The sequence below is a fragment of the Panthera leo genome, chromosome C2, assembly GCF_018350215.1.
Source record: "Panthera leo isolate Ple1 chromosome C2, P.leo_Ple1_pat1.1, whole genome shotgun sequence".
NCBI lineage: Eukaryota > Metazoa > Chordata > Mammalia > Carnivora > Felidae > Panthera > Panthera leo.
In genome coordinates this window covers 91,800,606-91,809,724 of record NC_056687.1, presented here as the reverse complement: position 1 = coordinate 91,809,724, position 9,119 = coordinate 91,800,606, and the positions used below count along the sequence as shown (strand labels likewise).

Genomic DNA, 9,119 nt, shown 5'->3' with positions numbered 1-9,119 from the left:
TCCTTTTCTTTTCCTTTTTCCACCTCAGCTACATCTATTGACTTCACTTATTTTTTTACAGGCACCAATTTATTTTCTTCCATTGAGGCATTTATCTAATTTACCCCACTTGCAAAAAGTCCTTGCTTTATTTTTGAATCCTTCCTTGTAAAGCTGCTCCTCTAGGCTCGTCTTCACTTAACCCCAGTTTATTTTTAAATCCTAATAATTAACGTTTAGTACAGGTACTATGCCAAGTACCCTCCAAGCATTTTCTGTCCGGAGGGAGGCACTTTTATTATCCTGTTTGACAGATGAGAAACAAAGGCAAGGGATTCAAGTAACTTGCACAAGGTCTGAGAGCTGCAAGTGAAGCTGAGCGTTATACCCCATTCACTGGCTCCACAGGTAATGCACTTAAAGAAAAAAAATCTTTAATAAAAAGTTTTATTAGACACAAAGAGTATTTGTAAACTATTTGCAAATTATAAAAGAAGCTCATATCTGTTCCACCTTGAGACAAGCTTTTCAGTTTTGTCCCCTTAAAAAAAATTCCTTTCCTATTTTTGAACCTCTTGCCATTTAACACGGCTCCTCGAGGCCCCTCTTCCCACTTCGCTCGGCAAACGTGTCTTTTATTATGACTCAGCCCAGCCCGCTCCTTGCCAAGCGGCTGACGCTCGCGGCGGAGGCGCCGGGGCCGCCGCTCGGGGGCGAGGGCTCGCGCCGCGGCTCGCGCGCTCTCCTCCCGCTTTACGGCTGCTGAAAACCCGGCCCGCGCTCGGCAGCCGTACCGCAGACGAGCCCGCGCCCGCGCCGCTCAGGTAAACGAAGTCTTTCTGTTTTCAAAGTTTTGCCAAAACCAGCTAGGCGCTCTGAGGCGGCGCGGTCTGGGCCGAGCCTTTCGGCCCTGTCTCCCGCCCAGACTGGCGCGGCTGTGGCGCTGGCCGCACCCCTGCGTGGGTCCCGGGACGCCGACCGGGCGTCAGGATCCGGGCGGAGGGGCGCCCGGGCGGCGGCAGGGCGGGGGCAACCCCGAGGGGCGGCGCGCGGGGCACCTGGCTCCGCCAGTCCCCCCGCCATTCGCTGGCCCCCAGCGAATAGAGCCCCCATCCCCGCCTCGAGGCCCCCGCCCACCTCTCGAAGCCGATTGTCTACGAGCGGAGCCTGGCAACTCCCGAGTGCCCTTTTCTGACACGTTCACACATGCACGCAAGCCGGCTGGGCTGTCCCACGCGGCACCCTAGCGGGACGCAGGTAAAGACGAGCGGCGCTGCGGACCGGTGTTTTGGGGATGGCTCGCCCCGAGTGACGCCCCGCGTGTGGAATGCCGCTCCGGAGGACGCGCAGGACCGCTTTCTCGAGGAAGTTTAGGAGAAAGTGTTGAAAGAGCAGCCTGTGATTAGCGCCTGCGCTGGCTTCTACCTTAGCGTCAGCCTTAGTACACGTTTGCCCTGCGGTCTCCTTGCGTAGCTCCATCCTCTAGCCCCCCTGACCCCTTCGTTTTCCGAATTCTGTACTTTTCCCCCTTCCATCACCCCGTTTGTTGGGTGTCTCATCTTTTGGTGTCTGTGTTCTTTTGTTCCTCACTGTTAGAATAACAGGCACACGTACAGTATCATTTACTTTTCTATCCTCCCTTTGCTTCCTGTGACTTGTGCATCCTGAGAGCAGTAATAGATCCTGGACCTGCGCATGAATGTCCTCACTTAGACATAACAGAAGACGTGGGTTTGTTAGAAACCGACCGTAGAAACCTAGATAGCGGTGCTACTTGTTGATGGACTACATCTTGACAACTATAAGCAGTTATGTCACAGGTTTCTGTGGTATTCACTCCATTGAGTTCAATCCAATAACAGTTCTTTGAATGCCGGTCATGGGTACTGGATGACGGGTTAAGAGAGAAACAAGATTCAGTTCTTGTCCTGCAGAGACTCCATATCCAGGAGAAGGGACCATGGTGAACACTACTGCAAAAGTGATACAAAGTGCTCTGGGTGAATGGTCAAAAAGGAGTAAGGAAAGGATTGGGTTTTATGTTGGAGTAGGATTTTCCCCATTTCTTTAAAATCCCTTAAGAATTCTCAATAGGAAGAGGATATCTTTAACAGTAGTTTCAATTGGCAGTAATCTCTGATTTCAAGACTTCTGAGAAATAAGAAAGTAACTCCTCTTCACAAGAGTGATCTAATATATTCCTGGTACCATACAAAGAGTATTATGGACTTTTGTTATAGGACTAACAAGGATGAAATGATCAATTTGTTACTTGCTTACAAAAGCATTATCAGATTTACATAGAGACATGAATACTTATTCATTTAGTCAACAAATATTTATCGAGTGCCCGATGTGTGCCAAGCATTGTTTTTGGCGCTGCAATATACTGCCTTCTTGGAATATACATTCTAGTGGAGGGAGACAGTATATACAATACATAGAAAAATATGTGATGTTACTATAGTAAGTGCCGTGGGGAAAGGGTGTGTGTGTGTGTGTGTGTGTGTGTGTGTGTGTGTGTTTAGTAGTTTAAAAAAGGATTGTAAGGGAAGACCTTCAGAGCAGGTGACCTTTCATTAGACTTAGAGTAGTTGAAGGAGTCAGCCATGTGATATTTGGGGCAAGAGCTTTCTAGGTCTACAGAACAAAATGGTGTGTTCAGAGATCCACAAAGAAGCCAGCGTGGGTTCAGTAGAGTGGAGGAAGGAGGGAAATAGGCTGTATGGTCTTAAATGAAAGAGAGACTAGATTGTACTAATGGTCTAGTAAGCTATTGTAATGACTCTAGATTTTACTTGAAATGATATGGGAAGCCTTTGGAGTGTTTTCATCAGAACTAACAACTATTTAACACCATTACCGTGGCATAATGAGAACAGATTGAAGGAAGGCAAGGGCGGAAGCAGGGGGGGCCAGTTAGGCTATTATAATAATCCATGTGACAGATGATAGTAGGTTAGACCAGGATGGTAACAGTGGAGGTGGTGAAAAGTTCAGATTCTGGATGTATTTTGATGGTACAATCCACAGGATTTGCTGACAGATTGGGTATGGAGTGTGAAAGCAAAAGAAATTTAGGAGAACTTAATTGCCTAAGCAACTGAAAATATAGAATTTCCATTTACTGAGATGGGAATAGAGCATGAGAACGATATGGTGAGGATTAAGAATTTGGGTTTGAACGTGTTAAGGGTTGGATGCATGTTAAATATCCAAGTGGGGATGTCAAGCAGGCAGTCTGAAGGCCAGGCTAATGATAATTTATGATTCTTCAGCATATAACTGATTTTAAAAGTGAAGAGATTGGATAAATTCATAAAAAAATGTGTGGGCTTAGAAAACTGAGGAGGACCAAGGACAGCATTGGGGCACTCCCACATTATGAGTTGAGAAGGAATGATCAAAGGATTCTAAAAACTAGCTGCATACTTGGTAATAGGAAGAGCTGGAGAGTGTGGGCTCCTGGAAGCCAAATGAAGGAAGTGTTTGAAGAATTAGGGAGGGGACTGGTCACCTGTTTTAAAGATGAAGATTGACAATTGACTTAGCAAAGGAAATCATTGGTGATTTGATGATACTTTCCATGGAGTGGTGGATGGTGAAAGCTAGTTTGGAATGTGATAGAGAAGAGAAAATTGAAGAGCATGATGGTATGCATCAAAAATCTTTGAAGATTTTTATTGAAAAAGTAGGGAGAGAAATGGAGGATTTGTTGGAGGGCTATATGATATAAAAAGAGTTTTAATGATGTGTGAAACAATGGTATGTTGTTATGCTAATGAGAAAGAGCCCAAAGACCTGGGAAATTGATGATGCAAGGAGAGAGAGGGATTGTTCTTATGTTGGAGAGGATGCAACAGTCGAGAGGTTATCTATTAGTAGGATGGACTATTTATCTATAGTAATAAGTGAGGGAGAACTGTGGACACAGATGCAGGTGGGAATGTGTGTGGATGTCCTCTTTGGATCTCTTCTCTTTTGTCATTGTGGTGAGTGGCAGTTGTGGTACATTAGAAATTTGTAGGAAATATTATCTTTTTTCCTCTTGGTTCATGGCATATTTGATGAGCACATACTTTGAGATTGTGAAAATTTCTTGAAGCAAAGAAATACGTGTTTATTGAGGAAAGAAGAGGGAATTTCAGCCTTGGGTTCTGCTCGGGAGAAGACTTGGAAAGAAAGTTGAGATTCTAGAATAAAATTTAGCTACATGTGAAAGAAGAAATAAGGTAAGCAAGATCATATCATGAAATCTGGGAAAGGCTACGATGAGGAAGGTAAAAACATTGAATTTTAGCTCTAGTGCTATTAGATAACTACAGTAAAGTTCTAAGAATATTATCATCACATCAAACAGATGGTTTAGTTGTTGAGTACCAAATGGAATCTGATGGAGAGCAGTGTTGTTGGTGGTGGTGAATCCACTTATGGATAGGTGGTATCAGACCTAGAAAGAGATGTTAGCTAGAAGTAGATTTGAGGTTAGATTTTGAAATGATATAAATGAGGGGCGCCTGGGTGGCCTCATCGGTTAAGCATCCGACTTCAGCTCAGGTCATGATCTCTCTGTGCTGACAGCTCAGAGCCTGGAGCCTGCTTCAGATTCAGTGTCTACCTCTCTCTCTGCACCTCCCTTGCTCACACTATCTCTCAAAAATAAATAAATGTTAAAAAAAAAAAAAAAAGAAAATGATATAAATGAGACTGGATTGGCAACAATTGGGTATAGGGAAAGATAGCATGTTGACAACCTTACTTATGGATATTGAGCAGTTTGACAAGTTGGAGAGGATTGTTGGAATTGGAAATAGTATCTGTTTGAGATGACTCTCCTTTAGTTATTTAGGGACCATTTGCTTATTGAATTCTAATTATAAAATAGGATTCTGTATGAGGCAGGAGATAGTGATACCAAGATGCAAATGACATAATCCCTGCCTTCAAATTGCCATATCTACTAGAGACAAAAACAAAAGAATGTACACTAATATTCTGAGAGACTTGCTAAATGTTTGAAGTTTAAAAAATTTTTATTATGGAAATTATCAGACACTCAAAAGTAGGGAGAATAGTATAATGAACTCCAGTGAATTTATCACCCTTTAAAATCTGTCAATTTTCTGGGTGCTTGGGTGGCTTAGTCGGTTAAGTGTCAGACTTCGGCTTGGGTCATGATCTCGTGGTCCATGAGTTCAAGCCCCGCATCAGGCTCTGTGCTAACAGCTCAGAGTCTGAGCCTGTTTCAGATTCTGTGTCTCCCTCTCTCTCTGCCCCTCCCCCACTCATGCTCTGTCTCTGAGAAATGAATAAGCTTTAAAAAAAAATAAAGTCTGTCAATTTTCTGTTGATCTTGTTGTGGGAGGGTAGAAAATGGAGAGATTGCTTCTGTTTGTAGATAATAGGAAGACTTCATGGAGCCTCTCCTATATGATAGGTAAAAAGACAGTTGAACTGAATTTTAGTTGGTTCTAGTTCTGTACATGCCAATGACTTGCTGGGCAGATTTCTGTTACTCATTTGATCTCTCTATTCTTCACTTTTTTGTAGAGTGTGTCTATATCAGGGGGCTGTAAACTCCAGTCTGTCACCTGTTTTTGTAAGTAAAGTTTTTTGGAACATAACTATATCCATCAGTTTATTGTCTGTATTTATTATAGATCATAGTATCTGCATTTGTCATAGACTGTAGTGTTGGGTAGTCGAGACAGAGATGGTGTAGCTGGAGAAGGCTGAAATATTTATTCTGGTCCTTTACATAATGTCTGCCAAACTCTATTCTACGTTGTCTCTGAGATTCCTTTAGCTCCAATATGTTAGTTAATCTATTAGGCCACCAGAAATTAGCAATAATTGCTAATATTTTTTTAAGCATTTACTAAGAGCTAGCACTGTTGTTTTGGTTTGTATGTACTAACACATTTAATTTTCACCAAAACCCCATTAGACAGGTCTTATTAGTTCAAAAATGAAACTGAAGCATGGATGGGTAAGTAACTTGCCCAAGATTACATAGTAGTAAGTAGTGGAACAAGCAGTTCTGTTACAGCATCCTTATCCTAAGCTATAATGCTGCATTCTTTTTAGCTACATAGGAAAAATATATATGAAAAGAATTTTAGCCAGAGAATGAAAATTAATTGATAAATCAATGATTTGTACTTAGGTAGTCCTATATTGTGATTATATGTAAAGTCTTAAAGATGCTGACTAATCCTGAATGTACATTAGAGTTGAAAAGGTATGAAATCTAAATATGCCTGGGTAGAATATTCTAGTGTGTCATTATTTTATTTTCTCATGAGGGCTTAGTGAATTTTTGAAAGAACACTTTCCTTTAAAAAGTAAGTAAATATAAAATATAACAATAGGAGCCCATTATTGTTTCATCTGACAGTACCTAATCAGTTTTTAGGAGTCTGTGCCTTTAGTATATAACATGATTGTTTGGGCAAAAAATTATCTAATTTTTTTTTACCAGTCTGTCCCTGGATAGCTTTTGTGTCCATGTCTTCTTTGGCCTTCAGGTTTTGTTTTGTTTTGTTTTGTTTTGTTTTACTGAAAAATGAACAGGTAGCTCAAGATCATTTTAGTCCTTTTTACAGCTGAAAAAATAAGATGGTATAATTTTTTTACATGGTACATTTAGAGAAATAGATAAGATAGCAACATGGAAGAACTAGGTTTGTTAAGCCAAAAATTTAAGGTCTCACATGCGTAAACATGTATACAGATATGAATACACATAAATATAAGTATGCACATATAGCTAAAAAAATCAATGTGATTTTTAAAAATGTGATTTATAGTCATATTTGGTATATAGGCAGATAAGTATCTGTCCTATGTTTGTCTATTTTTGTATTTGTATGAAGGAATGGATAATTTCTCCCCCTGAGCCAAAAGCATATAGTTACATAGAAAGTGAGTCTTGATGAATACCTTGACCTCTGTGATCTGGCATATTGTCTCATGTTTTCTTTTGCAAAATTTGATTCATTGCTCAATTTGTTTGCCATTTAAAAGCAAACGGTATGCTTGAAATCAGGCTTGTCTGTTTTGCACTGTTGCATAGGATATTGGATGTCAGACAAAATTGTAATTTAATTGTTTTGACATTTTGATCTGAGCAGTTCAGATAAGAAAGGTGATTTGTCTTCATAGAAACTTAGTATTTTGAATTCAGCATGATTTTCCCTATTTGTTTATAAGTGTGGTTTCAAAGTATAAACAGTTAAGTTTTAATAATGGAATTTATGCTCTCAGTATTAATTACCACAGTGTGGTTTGTTTAGGAATATATTATGGATATTTTATTTTTAGATGTTCAGTTGTGAAAAATTTTAGAAGAGCTATGAATCCTTTAAAAACAGATAATGAAAAGTCTATACTTTTGACTTTTCCATTGTATATAGTACCATCGATGAATGTTTTCTACATTAGAGATGGCTTTTTGCTTTTTTACAACGTTAGTATATAAAATTATTCATTAACTTCTTCAGTTTTAGGACTTTATTTATTACATTGGTCCAGCCTTATTTATTGGTAAATTTATAACTCTGTATGAGCTGTGCTGTCTTATTCCTGTGCGTTGCGTTCAGTTATCATTGGTGATAAAATAACCTCAAATAATGCATTCTTAAATGTACTTTGGATCTGTTTATTTTTTTTACAATTAGAAACTGGAGAAAAAACACAGTAGAAACACTTTTAAACAGATCGTACTCTCTATGTAAGTAGTAGTTTCTTTGTTTGTTTTGTTTTAATTTTCAATTTAACACATTACTCAGTGATTTAACAACTTTTTGGGTATCTCCTGGTTTTAAGAAGCACTTACAGCTTAGCTCCCAGAGGGGACCATTCAGTTTTTGTTTGTTTGTTTTACCAAACCAGAAACATTATTTCCTGCTAGACTTCAGAACTCTTAGAGTGTGTTCAAACCAAAGTAAATACCTTCTGGTGTATTGTATCACTTTTTTGAAATGCTGGTCATAGAAGTCAGCTTGAGATTTTTAATTACATTGAGGTGATAAAAGCTTCCTTTGTCTGACCTTGTCAAGTGATGTGAATCTGATTGGGAACGACTAAATGAGCCTTGTAGTTTTGGACCTTTTCTCTAAATTTAATTTTGCTAAATTCCCAGAAAACTTTAAAATAAGAACCAGGTATTTTTAAGCTACTTATGCAGGAAGCCTACTCTTACATATGTTTGTGAAAATGCCTCAGGCGTTACTCCTTCTTGTTGAAGTGAGACGGTGTATAGATGATGTTTCCTTGGGGAGGCTCTGTGTACAGGAGGCAGGTACATGGTTCCTAGGATAAGGCCTTTTTGGAAGTCATAGCTGAAATGATACATTGCTAGCAGTTATTCCTCTTCTAAGAATTTTCTTGAAGTTAGCTTAGTCAACAAGGATCTAATGGCTATTTCAGAATAGGCCAGCAAAACAATTTGTGAATCACCACCTTGTAAGTTGAAAATAAAACGATGATTCTCCAATTGGGGTACTCTGAGTTATGTTGGAGGGTTCCAAGCTACAGATAAGCTTGTCCATCTTCTGTGAATGCCAGGTTTACTAACGTTTTTTTTTGGGGGGGGGGAAACTGGTGTTAACCTTAAAAATAAAATAGCCAGTTATTTTATCAGCAAAATGAATTTATTTGGGAATAACAGAGGAATTACAATTTGGGACATACAAGCGATGGCAAACGATAGACAAACCATAGTTATTTGATAGAGAAAATGGAGGAAGTTGGGGAGGGAATGCTTTGAACAAAAGTCTGTTGGAGGAAAGTGAGAGTTCAGGGTGCCGATTGTTTTCTCATTGGCTGAGTTGTGGCAGGTTGTCGTTGGCTAGGCTGTTGCTGGGCAAGGTGGAAATCTTCTTTCTTCCTGCTGGGGTAGTAAAGTGAACTTCTTTCTGCCCAGGAATGTGAAGTAAGCTTTGATGGCAAGATTTGCATGAGAGCTTTCTCTTCAGGGCTCCCTGACTCCATTTGAAATGAAGTTTCCCTTTATTAATTTTCTGGTAAAAAAAATAATTCTGGTAAATAATTTAACTGGTAAATTAAATGTTTAAAAACATAAATGAATGTGAAAATGACATCAGTGTAAAATACATGCATTTTAAAATAAAATTCAA

The 9,119-nt window shown here is 39.5% G+C and overlaps 1 protein-coding gene across 14 annotated transcripts in view; it reads left to right on the top strand.

The window, feature by feature from the left end:
• Positions 1–524: 524 nt before the first annotated feature.
• The window catches only part of NAALADL2 (N-acetylated alpha-linked acidic dipeptidase like 2), a 1,343,235-nt gene continuing 1,334,640 nt past the window's right edge, over positions 525–9,119 (top strand). For 7 of the 14 annotated variants that reach the window (XM_042954981.1, XM_042954986.1, XM_042954988.1 and 4 more), the window contains exons 1-2: positions 525–803; positions 5,530–5,578. The gene's annotated coding sequence lies outside the window, so the exon portion shown is untranslated. Of the gene's footprint in view, positions 804–1,158; positions 1,237–5,529; positions 5,579–9,119 lie in introns of those variants that run through there. The other 7 variants (XM_042954993.1, XM_042954989.1, XM_042954985.1 and 4 more) reach the window with 6 other exon arrangements.